At 37.0% G+C, this 19,889-nt stretch overlaps 1 long non-coding RNA gene across 2 annotated transcripts in view; it reads right to left on the bottom strand.

Moving 5' to 3' along the window:
• The window catches only part of LOC136287634 (uncharacterized), a 311,120-nt gene that overhangs the window by 215,164 nt on the left and 76,067 nt on the right, over positions 1-19,889 (bottom strand). For both annotated transcript variants that reach the window (XR_010720224.1, XR_010720223.1), the window contains exon 2: positions 10,189-10,357. This is a non-coding gene — a long non-coding RNA (uncharacterized lncRNA). The remainder of the gene's footprint in view (positions 1-10,188; positions 10,358-19,889) is intronic.

Below are 19,889 nucleotides of genomic sequence, written 5' to 3'. Positions count from 1 at the left end.
TTAGCTTTGTATGTTTCCCATGCAGTTTTCATTTTGACTAATTACCAAAGCATATGCAAATTTACATGAAACTTTTATAACTCTTTGGTGAAGTCTTAATTCTGGGACATTTTCAGGGCCTGGCCTCTCTGAACAGAGAGGTTGTTTTGAGTAATAAATGTAATTTCCACTTGACTATAATGCTTTTCTATGCTAATAGTGATCCCATTCAGAGGCCAAGTCTAGCCCCAGCTGAGAACACCAACAAAACTACCAAGTGCTTTAACAGATTTTGCACCACACTGCAAATTCAAATGACAACTCCTTTTCCATTTGAATACCCTTCAAAATAATTTGAAGTAATCCCTGCTATTCAGATATTTAACTAAGTTTACAGATTCACAATTTTTAGTATTCTGGGAATTTAGATTTGTCTTCTGAAGTCTTTGGCAGATGGCTTCATACATCTTCAGGTTAGTTAACTCACGTTTAAGGCCCTTCCAGTCACAGTTCTCTCCTGTGTACTTTCTTCATATTTTCCTGTTAAAGCAGAGCAAAGCTCCAGCAAAAAATAAATAATTAGCTAAAAAAAACCCGAAAAAAGCAAACAAAAAGAAAACCCTTGAATTAAGATGGTAAAATACCTGGAAGCAAGGAGGAAAATGATGGAGAAAGAAGAAGGAATATAAATGCCTCAACAACCAAACTGTTAAATCTCAGGAGATGTCCTGGCAGGCCTTTTGGGTACCCCTGTGTCTGTGCTAACAGGGCAGGCAGAGCCAGGGTCCATCTGAAGGCCAGCTGGCCCAGCCAGGCCACACACACACACTGTGAAACCTTTTAGACCCCAAAAGAGGATTGCAGAAGTGGAGGTCCCTTGCCCAAACAGGACTCAGCCCTTGCCCAGGCCTGGCAAATGTTACCAGCTCACTGGGTTACCAACAGGTAGGTTACACAGGTGGTTGGCATAACTAAACATAACCAGAAAAGCTGGAATTGCCAAGCAGAGAGACATGAATGCTTTCCTTTGTGAGCACGGCACCAAGACAGCCCAGGACACAGTGGAATATACAGAATTAAAGAAGTGGATAGCTCAGCGTTGAATACTAATAAACCACAGCCTACCAGTGTCATAGAAACTGGATAGATGACACTGGAAAACAATAAAGTCTTTTTATTTTGAAAACAAGCCATTTGAAAGTCTGGGAGACCCACAGCTCTGACTGTACAATATTAAGGGAATCGCTGCAGTGACCAGAGTGCAAAAGTTGAGATAGTTTTGTTGATTTAAAGCCAGAATGCCAAAATAACACATAATATACTGTTGTATCTCTGGCTTAAACTTGAACTCAGCATAAATTATTTCAGGAATGTTTTGCATAGTCTCTTTTTATATCTCCGGTGCAAAATCTATTTTGATTTCATGGCCCTGGAATAAGCCTGTTATTTTTCACATTTTATCATTTTTGGAACCAGTATACTACAACACAGTTTTCTTATCTTACAACCCCTGCCCCCTGGCCCTTAAGTCAAAAATAAAGCACACTGCACCACTTGTAAAAGCAGAGAAACAGGCTAGAGTGGAAATCTCCATTCACTGAGCGAAGGTTTTGCATCTCCAAAGGAAAACAAAACAGAAGTTTAGACTGTGGTTAAGCTACCACATACACTATAGTATTCCATAGCTCAGCCTCCTTCTTTAATGCAGCAAATGCTTAAAAGGCAAAGCTCAGAGTTTTTGTAAAAGACCACAGATTTACCAAAAAGATCATATACACAGCTGACATAGTGCAGCAAGAACTTGAGATGACATTTACATACACCCCAATTCCAGTTCCCTGGTGGAACAAAAAATGCAAAAAGGATTCACACATATGAAAGAAGGAAAAGCATATTTAATGCAGTTATTTGAATGTTGCAAACATGAAGATCAGGAACAAGTCAAAAAAGGCTCAAACTTGGTGGCAGGCAAGAATATCCATTTAATATGCCCTTTGCCTCTTCATATTTTTGTTTTGACCACAGAAACAACCCCCAAAGCCCTTCAAACATGAGTTTTTACTGCATGCTATTAAGTAGTCAAAGATAATAAAGGAAATTGATTTCTTTTATAACCTTCTCCATTTCTAAGGCAAGAGACCAGCAAGTGCAATGCTTTTACAAGGAGGAGTAAATATATTTGAATTTATAAACACCTTGATAACAGGCCAGCTTTAGAACAAGTTTAAGATGAGAGGAAAATAGGTGGACACAAGGAAAGCAATGAAGGGTATCACCGGTGGAGTTCCTTGATCTTTCAAGTTTTCTTACAAAGTACCCCTCTCAAAGATCAGGAAACTGACCACAAAATGAACTGCTGATGCAAAATTAGGAGGCACTGAGAGCATACAGGAGGCAGAGGCTACAGAGAAACAACAGGAATAAATAGATTGATCACAGGTTGATTGCTACTCTGCGAGTAGCCATTGTGCTCTGTTTATGGAGAAACCTGCAGTGCTGTTGAACCTCTGCCCACAAGGAGTCCCACCGCCAGCAGTGACAAGTAAATGAGGAAATTACATTATTTATTCCATGTGCTCCCTGAGCAACTCCAAGCACTCTGCCCATGCTGCTCAACCCAGTAGGGTACTTTGACTGTATACCAGTATTGAACAGCTTGTAAATTCAACCTTGAAAGCTGCTCTTCTCCACATCTGCTTTTCCTTATCTCTGTATTGATATATTTCTGTCTTATCTACCCTCACTCTAAACTCATACATTTTCTTTAAGGGGCAGACCCTAAAGAGCACATCATTCTTCCAATATGTAAGCAGCAAGTCACCTCATCTGCAACGCAATTAATTGAAAACCTTAAAAAGAAAAGAAAAAATCATCCTTAGCCATATTTATCTGTAGTTTTGCTGATCCAACATCAACATGAATAAACAACATAAGGACCAGCCAGAGAAAATCAGATGCCCTACAGAACCTGGCACATCTTCCCAAAATGTTTCAGTTGAATTATATCATAATTAGTTTTAATTCTCTGTTTGAATAACAAATTAGTTAAGAATAGTTCAGCATAGAGTAGTTCTTTCTAGATTGTAGAATCAAGTCATCTTCATACCATGCCTGGATTTGCAGTCAGTTTGTAAAACTGGATTGTTTAGTAAACTTGAAAGAATCCTTTTTTGCCCTTCCTAGTATATAATGTCATTACAAAACCTTAAGGAGATTCAGGTTTTTTCAGTGTTTTAAATTCCCATAGGCTGTAATATAGATTACCTTTGATGAAACAAGGTTCAACTTTGGAACCGTCATTTCACACCTGAGTCATTCCTGAAGCCATTCCCTCTGAGGGACTACTAAAATGAGTACAGGCTAGATAATCAGACCAATTATTAATCTAATCTCTGGGAATACTCTGTATCATACAATTCAATCATGAGACATGACTTAAGACTTTGGAGCAATATATATATCAGTCATGGCAATTTTGGGAAAAGCAGAAGGAAGATGTTTGACCTTGATATCTTTGGAATGGATATGTGACATTTTAGCTGATAGACAAGCACCAGCTGAAAGAGGATAGTCTCAGGCAACCAAAAATGTTTTCTTCCATTATGAGATTTTCCATAGTTTAGGTAACTATATCGTTGTCTTGTTTTTGCAATTCAGCTCATATTTGCAGAAGTCTGTATTTTCTAGATCTCAGCCCATCCATTCTCTATCTTTGATGATTTAGGATTAATAATCGACAAAAGATTACAACAAAGATTATTTCATCGGCCACCTACACCATTGTAAATGATTCACACACCAATTTCTCCTCCTGAACAAAGACCCTAACCTAACAAATTTAAAGGTACTTAAAATATTCAGAGAAAAATTAATATAACTATTCACACCCAAGGAGGAGATATGAGGTTTTGAACAGACTAAACATTATGGAAAATAGCAGATTCTGTTACCATGCAATGCAAAAATTTCCAAAACATCAGCAACACAACAATTTTTACAACAGGGAGAAGTGTGTTTATTTAGCTAATGGAAAAAGAACACTTCAAAACTTCCTCCTCCCCCTTCACTGCATAGGTACATACTAGTCAATTCAGAGAATTTTTTCCTCCTGTCTTCTAAAATCCCTGTTGGTGATGGATGAGCTACCACAGAGTAGACTGAACCTGATATCTTTTTCCAGACAAGGCAGATAGCAGTTAAATACAGGGTTTGAGTGAACAAAGCTGGATTCGCACAAGAGTAATAAAGTATGCACTTAAAACTTGGTCTTTGCCTTAGGGCTTTGATCATCTTGTAGCAACTGGTTCAAATTTGCAGACTATTTTGGAAGCCATCTTATTACTCATGAAACTTTTCTGTACTTCATGATAGCTGCAGCTGTCCTCTACTTAAGGTTTTTTCCCTGTGTACACACAATACACATATCATTTGGAAATACGTGATTCCTTAAGCGTGACAATAAATGTTACTTATCAAAGCTTAGCTGTGTATGTGGAATGCCATTTTTGAGGCATCATTAACATACACAGGAACAAAAACTCTGTTATAGATGCTACTCCTGAGTTAATGGAGACTATACCTATGAATGTTTATATAATAGAAATATGTATGTAATCTATATTTTATACACACATGTAATTTCATATGGGCATAATACTGACAGGCTGACAGAGTTGGGGTCGTTCAGCTGGGAGAAGAGAAGGCTCCAGTACTGAAAGCAAGTTTATGAAAAAAAAAAAAAAAAAAAAAAAGGAGAGTGACCTTTATACATAGGCAGATAGCGATAGCACAAAGGAGGATGGTTTTAAATTAAAAAAGAGATTTGGATTAGATGTTAGGAATTCTTTACTCAGAGTGTGGTGGGGCACTGGACCAGGTTGCCCACAGAAGCTGTGGATGCCCCATCCCTGGCAGCCTTCAAGTTCAGGCTAGGTTGGGCTTTCAGTAATGTGCTTTAGTGGAAGGTGTCGCTGCCTGTGGCAGGGGGGGTTGGAACCAGATAATCTTTAAGGTCCCTTCCAATGCAAATCACAATGATTCTACAATGCTGATTTTCTTCCTTCACAGCTCATTAAAACAACCAGTTTCCAAGATTATGCCTCCTAGCTCAGGTGTGTCAAATTAGACCTTTAAATGGTTCAGTATTGCAATCTTAAAAAGAACTAAACGGTGAGAATATGAGAGCAGCAAATTATTTTTTTCAGCAGTCACCAACAGGTATCAGAAGTTCCTCAGCGTGGTGGGAAGAGGTTCAAAAAACTCCACCTAAGATACTTCCTGGCAGACAACATTATTTACGAGACAACTGCTTCAAGTCCTTAAAATTTACAGTAAAGGCATAGCCAAAATAAGGGTGTGCCAGCTTTTAATTTCCAGTTAACACGAAGAAAAGCAAAGCACGTTAAGGTATAAGACTGTAAGGAAAAAGAAGATGCTGTGCTTAATGTCTGAAAGAATTTTTTAATTCTTTTGTAATTAAAAAAAAAATCCTCCGATAACAGATATTGACGTACACCATCAAAAATAGAGCTTAATTGTTACATTGTTACTGTTCATCAGTATACAGTTCAAATGGAGCTAGGAAGCACAAAAGCATCTCCCTCTCTTTAAAACCACATATTTCATTAGATCCATTATAAAAAAATAGTCTAATATTAGAAAAAGGAAGTCTAATATTTTTACAAACTCATAGTGAAAAAGATGGTTGACCTTGAATTATACCCTATTACAAGAAAGCATTATAAAATACAGTTTAAATTCTTTTTTTGGCTTTAGGATTTTCAAATAGTCTGCCCTTGACTATTGAGCACTGAAATAGCTGAACATTCAGGACCAGACATCTTCACAGGAGTGCAGAACCACACGGAAAAATTAAAGCAAGGGGAAAGCTCTTCTTCCTTCCTTTCCCCTGCAGGCTCTACCCCTCCCACATGAAGTAGCAAGTCAGCTCTGAACAGAAACATCTGCTGGTCCTGCTGTGAAGAGCAGAGCCCACCCATTTCACATCCAGCCCATTCCCTGCTCTGCAGCCTCTGCAGGGTGACTCGTCCAGCTCTGACCCTCAGCCTCAAAGGCTGCTCCTACCCTGTGGGGCACAGACATCCCTGAAAGGCAAGAGTGCTCTCTAAATATTTTGAAATTACTAACAGATATCTTTCTTTTTGCTTTCAGTCAGAAAAAAACAAGATGGGCTTTTTACCTTTTCTAACCACAGTTTGGGAAAAATATTTGAAATCAAGCTCATTCTATTTTCAGTTTGTACATTTTTTTTTTTTTTGTAAGATAAGCATGTAGTACCCAGAGCTCTTCTATGAAATCAAAAAATGCCAAACACCAAACATAAGACTGTATGTATTTATCTTATATAGGAAGAACTGATAAGGTTCTGTACAAGACAGCCTTTTGACAGGATTCTTGAAGTGCCAGTTCTTCATAAAAGCTTATTACTTTCAAAAGAAAACAAAAAGCTTGAATAAACAAGTGAATTAGACTTATTCCCTATCAATATACAAATCTGCATAAAAATATACACTTGGTTGCTCATATACTTGATGAAAAAATAAAAGACACAAAGGAAGACAAGTAAAAATAACCCCAGAGTATTCAAGGATTTATGTAAGGACTACACCCTTGCTGACATTTAAGGAATTTCTGATGATACAGAGTTTTCTGACGTGAAAGCAATTTTCTGACTGGGACTTTTCATCAAACCACTGTGGACTGCAGTTACCACAAAATTGTTTCCTGCTCATTGCATGTTATTCCATGGTGATTGGCATGATTGCCAGACAAAGCATTTACATGCGTTAAGTGTACAGTGAATAAAATCTCACTGTGGGAACCCATTCCTTCAGCTCTCTAGGACTTTAGATGGGTATAGAATATACACACACACAAGCACAAACTGCAAAATATCTAACTTGAGCTTCTCATAATGGCATATTAAAGGATGATTATTTGTACAGTTTCTGTTCAAAGTAATTTCACGAGCTTGAGCTCTGGAAAGAAGCACCATAACATTCGTCATCTTAAGCTTACTTTCTATTACATGCTATGAAAGCAAGCAATCTTTCACCCTTTTATGTGACCAAGCCAATGCATTTTTAAAAGGTGGTAGTAGCAAAGATACAGAAAATAAATATACCAGGTATTTTAAAATAAAACTTCATGAAAAATTGGGGTTGAAAAACATTTGCAAAGCCTGGAATCAATTTGATACTGTGCTATATGAAAATTCCTGTTCCTGGCTACCCCTTTCCTGGTCTCCAGGAGGTTTGGGCGGGCAGACAAGGGGAGAGTGCTAATTGAAAGTAGTACCACTGCCTGTGAGGAGTCAAATGGAAGAAGCTGTTTGCCTCTCCAACTTTCATGTGAGCAAAACCTAATCCAGACACGATTGTTCTGAGGGCCTAAACGTTTACTACACACCACCACGTGGAGTGCCAAAATCCTGAAAGCTGACCCTGTATTCCTATGAGGTCAGAGCTCAAGAATTAGACTGAAATTTTAAGCAAGACAGACACTTTTATGTCTTTTGTCTATGAGAATTACTGTGTCAAGGCAGAATAAGCTTCTGTGTGTGTAGAATATGTCCAAAAATAGGTAAATCTAGCTTTATAAACAAGGAAAGGAAATTAGGTTGTTTTCAGTACCTGCAATACTTATTAATGAGCATGTATTAATATGCAATTATCCTCTTGGGAAAGCAGGAGTAATTTATATTACATAATTGGGAGTGAGTTATTTATGATGTACTTGCAGATCCTGCTGGGCACAGATTATCAACAAGGGAGCTCTACCCCTGACTTCAGTTGCAGTGTGACACATTAAGACATGCAGAAAGCAGGCGGCCATAGCTGTGCTGCACATCACTTAATTCCTGCCTTTAAGGTAGAGTACAGTAATTAAGTGCTAATGCTTACTGGAATTTCCAGTAGAAATTCAGGCAGTCACTCCCTGGCAGAGCCACAGACATTTTTTGGTCCTGCAGTTCCACAACAGTTTAGTACAGACTAAAAGCAATGCATGTGATATGAATTGAATGGATATTCCTCCTGATGTGATATGAATGGATACTACTTCTGGTCATACAATATTTATTTTAATGTTGATGAGTCAGCATCAGAGATGAAAAGTTTTTTTGTTCTCTTATAACAAATACACACCATGTCTGACTTGCAACATTCAGGTTGCAATTAAACTGCCCCAGAATGTGCAAGAAACTCAATTCTGCAGTAGCATTCCAGTCCAGTAGCAGAACAGAGAAAACTTGTGAAGACACAGAACCCTGTGTTGATAATCAGATTTTCAGAATCACTAAGTGCTATGCTTCAGTGGCTCTGACTGAATCAGTAATTAAGCAACTTTTGAAAAACAACTTCCCTTAGATTTGAGCACACGATATTCAGTAAACAAACTGCAAACTCCCCAAGACTGCCACTTATACCTGGTTTTACCCATTTTATTTTTGCAATAGCAACCATTCCAGCTTGAACAGCATTTGCAATGACTTGAATTTCCAATCTCACTCTTGCAAATTGTGTCAAGAGATTGAGGTTACTCATGTACATAATCCATTTTTAAGTGGTAACACTGGACCTAAGGATAACAACCTCATTCTCTAGTCTACGCTCTTTGTCCTTGTTTCTGGGCAGGTCCCAGAAGAAATAGATTGGCAAGGAATTAACAACAACAACAACAACAACAACAACAACAAAAAGGATGCTTGGCCAGACTGTTGTATTTGTATTCATTTTCCTTCTATCATAACATTGTTTTGGTAGCATGGAATTTGCTTCCTAGTATTTTGCTGCAGCTGAATGAAGAATGGTTTGCTAATGCACGTTATCAGCGCATAGGTTTTTTTTATCTTCTTTTCAGGCCTTTCGTTTCACCAGTTTATGTGTATGTGTGTACATTTGGCTCTTCAGGATTTGCTGACAAAATACATGCAAGCAGAGTACCATAATAATTTCAATTGTAGTGACAAACACATGCAATTTTTAATTAAAAACACATGCAGTTTTTAATTTATTTCATCTCAGATGTTTAAACTCAAAAAAAATCCCGTTTTCTTTTTCTTTCCATAAGGTGTAATGAAAAGCTAACTCTCCAAATAAAGCAAAAAATTTCTTTTTAAAATACCCCCCAAACTTGATCAAAATAGTGTTTTTCTATTTTAAAAAAAAAGGGTTTTTTGTGAAAACTTTCAGTACATCTCAATGTTTTTTGGATGTTAAGTATAGAAAGGACGCTGTGGCATTTTACAAGAAAAATGAAAAAGAGACTTGTTATCAAAACCTCAACATTTTTAATCCAGATGTTTTTAATTCAAGCATAACAAGCAAGAAGAGTGAAAAAAAGGGGAAAGAGAAGAACAGAAGGCTTTAAATTAGTAAGAGCAAATGGATCTCCTAGACAACAAGTTGAAAATAATTGAAATGAGATGGGATAATTAGTTTGGTGAAAACATAAACCAGGGTTACGTATGAAAAGGCTAAAGACTTGTTTCCACATGAATATTTGTGCATTCATGAAAACAGGGAACATCAGAACAGGAACTATTTCAAGGAATTATACCACTTAGGGAATCTTATATCTCATTCATACTAAGGCATTTTACTCTGCTTTAGATATATAAAGACTTTTCAAAGTGCTAGAGAGTCTACAGAATGTAACATCAAAAAGTCAGAGGCTGTTTAATATATATGTAGCTGGACACCTTTAGAGGAAGGGTCTATTGAAAGATATTACTGAAGCACAGTATCAGGAGTAAATAAGAATCCTCTGAAGAAATCCAGGTCTTCTCAGTTATTACACAGTTAGATAAACAATTGTTGCAATTTATTTTTATTTTTTAATCACCACCTTGGTTTCTACTTATGTTGCAAAATAAATGATTTACTGAATCTCTCTCAGTGCCAATATAACTTTTTCAGGTCAGTCTGTATGTTGGATTTAGCTTTCCCCACATCCTGACCAGGGCAAACTAGAGCCATACAGTCAATTTAGTCTAAAAGGCAGGGAACTAATTAAAATTGTTCCTAGGGAAGAAGAACATATAGTTTCTGTCACTTGTGAAGCTACTGTCATGCTGCTCTGGCACACAGAAAGCAGAATAGCCTCTGTTAAAACAAGATATGAAGACAGGATAGAACAAAATTCTTATATATAATTATGGCTGTATCCAGTTCAACATAGGAAACTCACCGTACTGGTTTAGATTTGGCTTTCCAAATGTCCTTGGCTGCTTAGTACTCCTTCCAGAGCCAAACCAGGGCATTCTTGGCTTCAGTTGAATTTGTGTTAGCCCAGCACACCCCAGTCTTCAGTTCCCTCGACACTGAGTTGTCTTTGTAAACCGAGGAAAACAGGATATCTGCAAATAAAAAAAAAATCACAGCATCTTATTGTGAGCTTGAAGTACATGTGTCATTTCTTTATGGACACAATCCAGTACATTTACCTATTTTCCAAATTTAAGTAATACAAACCAAGTAAGTCTCTTGGCCAGAAGAAGAGATTACTGGCTATATAAGAAAATTATTTTAATCTTCATCAGCTTGGCTCACACAGAATCTATTTGGAACCATTTTGAAAAGTTTTCAGGGTTCAGCTTCTTAAAATGCTTTGTAATCAAACATGAGCATTGTAGTCCTACAACATACATGACAACACTGAGGGAATTTCCTGCAGCTATTACTGTGAAATTATTGCATCCCTCTAATGACAGTTATATATAAATTATACAAATCTCATATACAGACTTCCCAGAAGCAAATGCTGTCATGCTTCCCATCCCCAACAGGAAATGGATCCATGATAATATGAACACAGAAAGTAGAATTATTAATTCTGGTTAATAAGAATGTCTTGAAGACGAGAGCTTTTCCTGTCTCACACAATCAATCATTTTACCGGATGAACAGTTCTCTGGAGTTGCCTGTCCCATAAACCAGTTCAAGGGAGAGCCCAGCCAACTTGAACCATTCCCATTAACTTTCTAGAAAGTTAAATGAAGTCCATCAGTCCTATGAAAAGTCTCATTCATTCCGAAACAGGGCATTATCAGAGATGCAAAGAGCTACAGAATCAACAAAATTCTGCTTAGGTCTCCTACATCTCCATTTTAGGGCACCTGTGTATTATTTGTGTAAAGTATGAGGGAGAGAACATGACCCTCTAGGAACTGAATCCTGACAATATGAGGTATTCAATGTCTTAAATGGAGCAAGGAGTAAAGAATATAAGTTGTTTTTGCTGGACAGAAACTTTAGAAGATCTGTTAGGAATACTACTCATATTTAAAGTCAAACTACAGAGTTACATCCAGTCTCCCTTATTGAGAAGTGTTAACTTAAATACCCATCAGCTTCAATGGAAACACAATTCCACCTCAGCACACCAACATCTGGCACAAAGTAAGTCTGCAAAGTCAGCTCAGACTGATTTCACAGAACACAGATCTTTTCCAAATTTGGGATAAAATACTTAATTCTACTGCATAAAGGAAAGTTTGTAGAATCAATGGCAACAACATAAAGGATTTAAAAAGCATCAGACAGTTACATCCTGTTCCTTATACACACTATACTTGAATAAATTCCTCACTGTTAACTTTTCCAACACTTGAATTTTCTTTGAAGATGAGACAAATGGCACAATTTTAAGATGAGTACAGCCCAAGATACACGTTTTAGCTTTTCTATCCAGTTAAACTGAATGCAAACCAACTCTGCAGTCACAGATTGTGCTGCTGCTTTGAGAGTCTCTATACCACTTTTCCTATTTGTGGAGTCGCAGTAGAAGGAAAACACCTCTTTTATCACCTGACATTATTCATATGAAGAATTATTAGGCTTGTCGCCCCCAGTGTAGTGCATAGGCAAGATGAGTAATAAGCAATTAAAGTTAATTTTACAGGAGATGACAAAACCCCTCATGCATAAAAATCTGCTTAGCCACAAACAAAACTTTTTCATGCTGCCCCAAGTGTTGCCTATATCTAAATATGGAATACATAAATTTCTCATTTCCCTTTTTTATTAAGAAATGTTTACTGATAGAATGCTTTATGATATATTTCAAGTTTATTTGCAGAATCTGTAAAACTTGGTAATTAATTGAAAAATCACAGTGAGGAAGTTTTCATTGCAAGGTTTTCTCCTCAGAGTCTATTGAGTTTTTCTTATGTATTAAATATGTCAAAAATAGATCTCCAGAAGATATTGTGGAAATATTAACATAGGTTCCTAAGCCTAAATTCATGCATGCATGCATCCTGGTAAAAAAAAAGTTGCGCGTGAACTATTTATGAAAGTTAGGGAAAAAGGAGCAGAAGAGTTAATTTGAGGCACAGATTACTTCAGGATTTGAAGCTAATTTCCTAGATTACCCCACAAAAAGTTTTCAATCATGGGACCATGTTAAATGCTAATGGATTTCATTTAAACTTAAGTTCAATGGTCTGAGCTATCAAAATGATTTTTTAAAATCATATCCTAAGACGAAAAAATCAGTTTAGATATCTTACTTGTTATTGCATTATGGTAATATGAGAGCAAATGTATTTTGCAATTACACCAGGAAAACATGTCTTTGGATTTTTTCTTTCCCCATCAGGTCTTGTAGAGCTAACAAATGTACAGAGGAGGGCTACCTGCATAACCAACTACTTGGAACAACTTACCTACAACAACTGATTACATAGACTCGCGTTCTTCTCAGCCTGAGAAAGTGTTTGTGGAGTTGTACAGTACCCATTCATTGTTAACAGAGAATGAACAATGATTATGCTGCCCATTACAAGAATTACTGAAGAGCGACCAAAACCAGCAGTGGCCAAGCTAAAGCTTTCCAGGACATAAGAACAGTCTGTTTACTACAGAGCATCTCAGACATAAGAAGATAAACCAATTATATGGTAACGGCTCTGACCCTGCAGTCCAAACAATTGGTTTTACATGGAGAATTACTGTGACTTCCCAAAACGTTAAAAGTGCATTTTTAGCCACACAAATTATTTCGCTTACATTAATCAAATCTACCAGATAAAGAAAAGTTTTCATTTGTAATCTAAGCCCTCCAAGACATAAAAATACCCTGTTTACTACAAAGCATCTCAGACAAAAGGGGATAAACCAATTATGTTATGATGGATCTCACCCTGCAGTTCAAAGAAGGGTCAGACAGTGGTGTTTAACCTGTATTTATGGGATTTAGCCCCAGAATTCAACCTTTGTTTAGGTAGCCATAAAGCAAACATAGATGTAATTCTATCAAGAGAGGTGTGTTTTAGAATGCATCTGATTGAATCAATTGCTTAATTTTTTCTCCATGGAAATCCAGTCAAAAAAACCCACACAAAATGTGTCTGCAGGATATTTCCCAGGCTCAAAGAGATGAACCTGTCAGCTTGTCTACTTTTATGTCACTGCTACATTACAGGGACTGGTAAAGATTGAAACTTCTGGAGGAAAGTTCCAAGGTAGTCTTTGTGATTCTGCAGATTTCTAGAAAGAGAGCCTTTAAAGATGACACTGTTTAGTTCATGACAGTCAAGATTTTTGGGCAAAATTTCAGGTAAAAATGAAAATCAAAGTTTCCTTGTTGGAATATCAATGAATTAGTCTACAATACTATGATTATGAGGTATTTGTATTGTGGTAAGCCAACTTCTTGCTGTTGTGCTGTGTGTCACTTGGATGGAGAAAGAGGGTACTTCTATCTAAGAAGCCTTCCATGTAAAGAAATTAAAGATGTCAGCCATAAATAAAGAAGGTACAGAGGTGGCTCATTAATATGTAGATGGTAGAGTTGGAATCAAGGTAATATACTTCCAGAAAATCATATGAATATAGTCCTACTTGAACCACAAAATAAAACACACTCTTTTGGTACCAAACAATATGCTTATGTATAATGTTTATATTGCTATGTACATTGAGTCATGGTGAAAATGATCAGGTTTTTTTTAAACCACTCCCCACTAATTCCATCAAATACAACTGTGCCAGGATCCAAACCCACAAAGTCTGGGACAAGAAAGCTCTTTACTTTTTCCTTTATCATCTAAAAGGTTCTTTCATGCCTACTTTCTCATGCCACAGGGCACTGCCTTCCAGCCTACAAAGGCAAAAAATGTACTACAGGAACAATAAATCTCTCCCTCATATATGTAGAAAACTAATTTCCTATATTACTTGTTCCAATCAAGTCTCTGCTTTTCATTAAGCACAGTATGTAATTTAAAAATACATTTGGGATACAAGGCTGAGAAATTTCTAAGACCGACCCTCAGGTTGCTGAAGAGTAAGCCAGCATTCAAGCAGGGAGATTTCCAAGAGCTTTTTAAAATAAAACAATTAAATTGGTTTAATCATTTGAGTTCAAGCTCAGTTGCAATTTTTAAACTCCAGATTCGGAATGTATGTGCAGCGCTGGATTTTAGAACCAGTAAAGGATATTTTACTGGTATTTATGAATAAAGTTAATTTCTATTTTCCCTGCTTCCCAATGGACAGATACTTTTACACTAGAACCTATTTCTTTAGAAACAGTTTACTCTGTTTCTCTAAGTGCATGTCAAAATATTTCTAGTTCATCACTGATTTTTGCACTACAGCAGCACCCAAGAAACCTGTCACCAAGCAGGGCAACTTTGAGCAATACTTGTAAGGACAGTTCATGATCCCAAGAGCTCATGTACAGACAAGACAAATCTCTTACCAGCATATGCTGCACAAAAGAAACACGGTTTTAATTAAAGCAGTTTGGATTTTAAAAATCTGTTAGACTTACTTGTTTGCAAATAGTGTTGGCTGATGAATGGCATCTGTACAATGGATAACTGCTAATATAACATTATTTCACGTGCTTGACAAACTGTTAGACAGTGATGCTGAAAATGAGACATTGTTTATTTTGAGAACTGGATGAAGAACAGTTCTTTTAAGTTGTCTTTAAAGATTTTGCAGCCTAAGCTACATTTGCATTCACAATTAGGATGGGGGTGGATGGAAGAAGAAATCTTCCAAATATTTTTGGCAAAACAGCTTGGTCATAGTGCCTTTTTTCTTTAAAAAAGAGGGAAAAAGAAATCAGGTATTTGATTTATATAGGCACATATCAACTCAAATCTGTGATTCAAAAATATTTCCTTTCCTTTCTTCCAAGATTTTGAAGTATTTAATTTCTCCTCACACATTTCCATGCTGGACAACCAATTAATTACTATATTTTTAGATTTAAGACACCAAATAACAAATTAAATAGCTTGGACCTAATTAATACAGAATTTAGGTAGCACACGGATGTTTACAACAGGATCTTCTAGGCTGTGCCTTATTTAATGACAGATCTTACACCTTAAAGCCCCCTTTTACCTATTGCAGAATGTTTCCAGTAGAGCTCCCATCTTTCAGAAAACTACCTGAAGTCTAGCAGGATTTGCTGGGGTCAATTTTTTTTTACCTACCTATAAATATTACTTAAATTCATTCAAAGTTTTATATTTGTAGGAATACAAAGCGATAAATTGATTTTTAAATCCTGCTGCTACACGGCTCCCATGTGCCGCATGATTTTGATTAAGGTGTCTGGGTTTTAAGAAAGGGATCCCTGAGCATAAAATAACCAAAAATTCATGGTTAGCTAAACCCTTTAAATTTAGTTGAATGCAGTAAAAATAACTAAACATATCAACTGTCAGCAAAATATTAGAGGCTCCCAGCAGACACATTTTGAACCCAGAATGGTTTTAAAACACTGTAGTCTTTATTAGCAGACACTGTATTCCAGTTCACAAATACAAGGTAGACAAATAATAGAAAGCGGAGAGGTAAGTTTTGCTACCACATGATCTTTTTCAGATTGCAAAAAATAAGGGTTAGGCAAGGGGTTAAAATAAAACTAACCACACCCCCTAAAATTGTGCACACTGATGAAGATTTGTAGCTGATATGTCACACACAGTTACAGTTTTGAAGATCTGAAACTTATTTCAAATACAATTTTTTCTCCTGTTTTTTTTTGGTTTACATTCTAAAGTTGACAGAGCTGCCAAACCACAGCTTATTCAATAACTTACAGAAAATCTTTTTCTTTACAAAAATGGGAAAAAATATTTTTCTTCTTTAGAATCAAATTTAGAGACTTTGACTTATTTTGTTCAGGTTTACTCACATACATCGACATACAAGAGGTATTTTTCATAAAATTATTCAAATTGAATGCCTTTCAGATAAAAGTATTTCTTTATGTCTTTCTAACTACTCTAAAAAAATCATAAAAAAAATCTATGGCTGCAGTTGGTACATACACTGCCTTCCACTGAACGTTGAAGTCTCTTATTACAATTGGATAAGGAAAGTGCAAGTTTTCTCCTAACATAAATTCCTTTCCTTGGCAGTTTTTTTCTGTCTCTGTGTTCATGTTATTTTAAAACACTTTCATTTGATCATTCAATATTTTCCACCACTGACTAGGTGATAAATAGGCTTGCCACCTGGCTTAGCTTCCCATCCCCTCTCCCAGTTTGAATATTTCTTTAGACACGAAAGCCAAAGGAAATGGAAAAACTGCCAGAGGTATTTTTTAATGCTTTCAACAAACACAAATAGAAAAGAGATTCTGTGCAGACATGAAAGTCAAGACCCTCTCTGGGTCCATCTGTCACCTCCTCCCTTGCAAAAAGTAATTCCTACATTTAAGCCAAAATTAATCTCACCAGAATTTTAAGGAAAAATATTGATTCAGTCTCAAACCTTTCAGTTGCTTCTTCAAGAATCTATTTCTATCTCACTGAATCCTTTTCACATATTTTAGTGCTTTCTCAGCTTCCTGTATGCAGCCTTTCCTTTGCCACTTTTCTATTTCACTTTTTTCTTTTAATATCCCTGTTGAAATAACAAATCTCTCTACTCTTCCTACCTTTCAGGATGGTGCAGTGCCTGTTTCCTGTAGCTCCATCTCTGCTTCATATCATCCCTTTTTCTTTAATTTCCAACTTTGCTTTTGCATTTTCTGCTTAAGTCATTCTACCACATTCGAGAAAACCTAAGAATAAATGACCCCCATGAAAAACACCTTTTTCCAATTCATCCTGCTCTTTGGCACCTAAAATAATTGATTACTCTATCAATAGCCCTAGGATACACTCTAGGGTGGGTACCACCCACCACCCAATTTTCTACAAATGTACTACCAACCATCAAAGAATCTAAATGCAATGAAGGTCTCCACCATCTACTCAAGATTGACAGAATGCCTACATCTCCTTAGAGAGGAGTCTGCACTTCCTGAGGATGCTTCTCCAGTGTAAAACCAGCATCTTCCACATTCCTGAGTCAAGAGTCACCGTTGCTATTAGTTGCTATTCAGTTCCCAGTGGGACCTCCAGGAATAAATCTCCTCAACGAAGTACAAGGGAAAACCTTGGAGTACATCCCTGATAAACATGTGCAAAACAAATGTGCAGTGGGATTGGTCAGCCTTTCACAAAGTCTTTGCACTGTTATACCAGAGCAAACCCAAAGCAAAGCTTTATTAAATTACCTAGAAGAAATCCAGATATAAAGGAAAATTTTTCATGGGTTATAGCTGGAAAAGGACAACTTTCAAACTGAATTTTCTGTCAAAACCTTCATACATTATCTGTTTCCTCATACCATAACACCTCTAAAAAGAAATACAAAAAAATAAACCAACACTATTATTTCAGGGAGAAAAGTAATATGAATCCCAACTCCAACTTCTAGATCTTGAAGCCTTCATGGAAATTCTTACCTGGTGATATCAGACTATTAGCTTCCTCAAAGGATATTAATTACTGTGATCGTTTCTGCAGAAAGGATGACTGTGTTTCATTTTAAGAGACTTACACCAGCTAATGATCATGCCCACATATAAAAGGATGATGATACAAAATATCCATATTACAGTGCTTAACAGTCATATTGCTAAAAGCTCTAATCCAAACTCACATTTTCAGAGGAGAGTGGGCAAGAACAAAACTTGGACTTTGAATAACTTTTGGTTTATTTCCCCTGTTACAACCACTGGAACATTTCTGTGTTTGAAAAAAGCTTTCTAGTTTGCTTAGAAAAACTGGTCCCCATTTTTATCTCCATTTTAACAGTTTTCCACTGTATCACACATGTAGCTGGGCCATGAGGAGAGGTTTGTGTTGTCCTGAGAACATTGCAACAATTACATACTCTACTCATATCAAATTGTTTCAGAACCTCCTGCAAACTTCATACACAAGCTGCAGGGAAAAGCATGGTAAAGAGGATCTGGTTCAGATACTTCACAGATTTTCAGATCTCTGCCTGCTTATTCCAAGTCTTGAAGGTTGCAATAGTTGGCATGAACTAAAAGAAAGTTTAGTTTGCTCCAAATAAAAGCTTCTGAGTGCTCAATCTTGACAAAGATTGCCCGTAGCTTGCCCCAAACAGATACTCAAGATAACCATGAGCCACCATTTTCCCTTTACTGCCTTGTTCACTGCTCCACAATTGTGTTACATCTGAATCACCGAATCATTTGTGTTTGAAAAGCTCTGCAAGACCATGGAGTCCAACTGCTAACCCACAACTGATGAGTCCACCACTAAACCACGTCCTTGAGCACCACATCTACACAGCTCTTAAATACCTCCAGGGATGGTGATTCAACCTCTTCCCTGGGAAACCTGTTCCAGCCAATGCAGGTCTGCCCTCACTTCTGAAGACAATGCAAACTCAAACTCTAGCTGTACAATGGTTTTCACAGAGGAAGGTTAACACAGTTTCCTTGCTGCATAGTCTCCATCACAAGAAAATCTCTCCCTTCTACTATAGTGAGAGACAGGTAACATGCCACAATCACAATTCTACTTCTAGTTTTCTAAGAAGATTCCTTTCTCTTCAAAGTAACAACTCCTGAGTTGAAGGCCCTAGTATTAAAGGTATAATTTGAATAAAATTTAGAAGAAAAAAAAAACAAAACCCCTGTTTTTGCTAAGGAAAGACTGATTTTTTTCCTAGTTAAATCTGTTTTTTAAAAATGGTAAGAGCATGAAATTTGGCATAATCTATAAGCTAGGGTTGCACAAAGTTGAAATTGCATCTGTTCTCCATGCCCATGAGGTAGAAGTAATTTTCTGGCAACTATTGGGAGTTATTTGGATCTTGAACTTATCTTTTATAACAGTCATTCTGCTAAATAAAACATGTTCTGCAAGTTGGTTACCTCACTCGTGCTGATTAAATCAAAACATCAGATGTTCCCACAGACCTGGGTGGCAAACATTGATCAACACCAAGGCAGCAAGCACAGATTATCCAGGCGTAACAGACTGGGAGGATTTGGTAGCAAATAGGCTGTGTCTGCATTTCTGTAGAAAAGCTTCCTGAAAATGCAATTCCAGCTCACATTTAATTCTTGCATATACCTATTGTGTCACCAGTATTAGACAATACATGGTAGCATTGAATCCATTTTACTGAGGTAGCTTAGAGAGCAACTGAAGCCAGAGAATGAAAGGGCATAAACCTCAGAAAGTCAGTGCTCAAACCAGCAATGTTGTGAAAAATTTCCCATTCCAGTGTCTGGCACATCCTGCATTTCAGGTTTCTCTTGCCTGTTAACAGGAGGCCTGTCTCCTGCTTTTCTGTCAGGACTTTATAACTGGCCTCAAAAGTAGTAACTACAGTTCACTGCCCAGTGCAAGTAGTGCCTTACTAGAGCCCCGAGTTCTCCCTCAGCCCTCCTTAGCATTGTTCACCTCTGGGCTGTCTCTCCACCATCATTTCTTGTTCACGACTGCATCTTTGTTGGTTTGCCTTTGCCAAGTATTTACAAAAACGATCAGTGATTCAAATCAAACTGAAGAGACACCTTGCTATCAGAGAGATGCTGCCACCAAAAGG

This window comes from Chamaea fasciata, unplaced genomic scaffold (assembly GCF_029207755.1).
Source record: "Chamaea fasciata isolate MVZ Bird 193981 ecotype frontalis unplaced genomic scaffold, bChaFas1.0.hap1 SCAF_3, whole genome shotgun sequence".
In the NCBI taxonomy this organism is placed as follows: Eukaryota; Metazoa; Chordata; class Aves; order Passeriformes; family Sylviidae; genus Chamaea; species Chamaea fasciata.
The sequence above is the reverse complement of the archived record's forward strand: the minus strand, read 5'-3'. Positions and strand labels throughout refer to the sequence as shown.